Source organism: Penaeus monodon, chromosome 39 (assembly GCF_015228065.2).
Source record: "Penaeus monodon isolate SGIC_2016 chromosome 39, NSTDA_Pmon_1, whole genome shotgun sequence".
Taxonomy (NCBI): domain Eukaryota; kingdom Metazoa; phylum Arthropoda; class Malacostraca; order Decapoda; family Penaeidae; genus Penaeus; species Penaeus monodon.
Window position 1 is genome coordinate 32,976,655 of NC_051424.1, and position 1,222 is coordinate 32,977,876.

General features: G+C 38.9%; 1 protein-coding gene across 1 annotated transcript in view; it reads left to right on the forward strand.

The window, feature by feature from the left end:
• Nucleotides 1-1,222, forward strand: part of LOC119597554 (rap guanine nucleotide exchange factor 4-like) — a 38,180-nt gene that overhangs the window by 7,384 nt on the left and 29,574 nt on the right. The gene's annotated exons all lie outside the window — the stretch shown is intronic.

Sequence of the window (1,222 nt, forward strand, 5' to 3'; positions counted from 1 at the left end):
CTCTTTCTCCCCTTTTCCCTCCCCCCCCTTCCCTTCTCTCTCTCTCTCTCGTCTCTCAACCTCTGTCAATGTGTGTTTTAATCCATTTCCTGACTCGTATAACCTGTTTATCTTGACAAACACATTAACTTGATCATTTTCCGTATCATTTCGTACACTTTTCCACAAATTTTCGCTTCTAAGGCCGAGAGGGGATGATAAATAGATAAACGGAAAGAGATAGATAGATAGATAGATAGCTGGATAGATAAATAGATAGATAGATAGATAGATAGATAGATAGATAGATAGATAGATAGATAGATAGATAGATAGTGGGTAGGAGAAAGAAGAGAAAAGAAGAAGGAGAGAGAGAGAGAGAGAAGAAGAAAAGGAGGAGAGAGAGAGAGGAGAAAAGAGGAGAGAGAGAGAGAAAAGAGATAGCGAGAGTTAGAGAGAGAGGGGAGAGAAAAGTTAGAGAGAGAGAGAGGAGAGTTAGAGAGAGAGAGGAGAGAGAGAGAGAGAGAGAGAGAGAGGAGAGAGAGAGAGAGGAGAGAGAGAGGAGAGAGAGAGCGAGAGAGAGTTAGAGAAAGAGAGAGTGAGAGAGAGAGAGAGAGAGTTAGAGAGAGAGAGAGGGAGAAGCAGTGAAGCTTTGCAACCACAGAGCTTGCAACACCGTTTGGATTATTCAGACAGCGTTCGATGCTCTACTTTGAATGAATTTATTTTCTAAGTATCACTTCTTAGAAGAAAATAGAAGAGATAGATAAACGAATAAAGATAAGGAGAAATAAAATCAGAACGAAGGAATAGATAGATCAGCGAATAAGTAGATGAAGATAAGATGGAACTGAATAAGAATTAATGGATAGATAGATTAAAGAATAAATAGGTGCATGAACAAATAGATAGATAGATAGATGGATAGATAGATAGATAGATAGATAGAGAAATAGACAGATGAATAAACAAACAAATAAGTAAATTAATATGCGAAAATGCAGACAGACAGACAGGCTTATGAACCCATTTGCAAGGAGACATGTTTTATAAGAAATTCACACACACGTACTAGCTGTGTGTGCAGGTGAGCTTGTGTGTGCGTGTTTGTTTGATTATTTGATTGCGTTCACTGTTTGAAAGATACCGGTGAGCAAGATAGTAATCTATGCATACAACAACCAACGACACAAAAAACACCCCAAAAAGCAGACACCCAACCCCAAAAAACACACCCCCCACA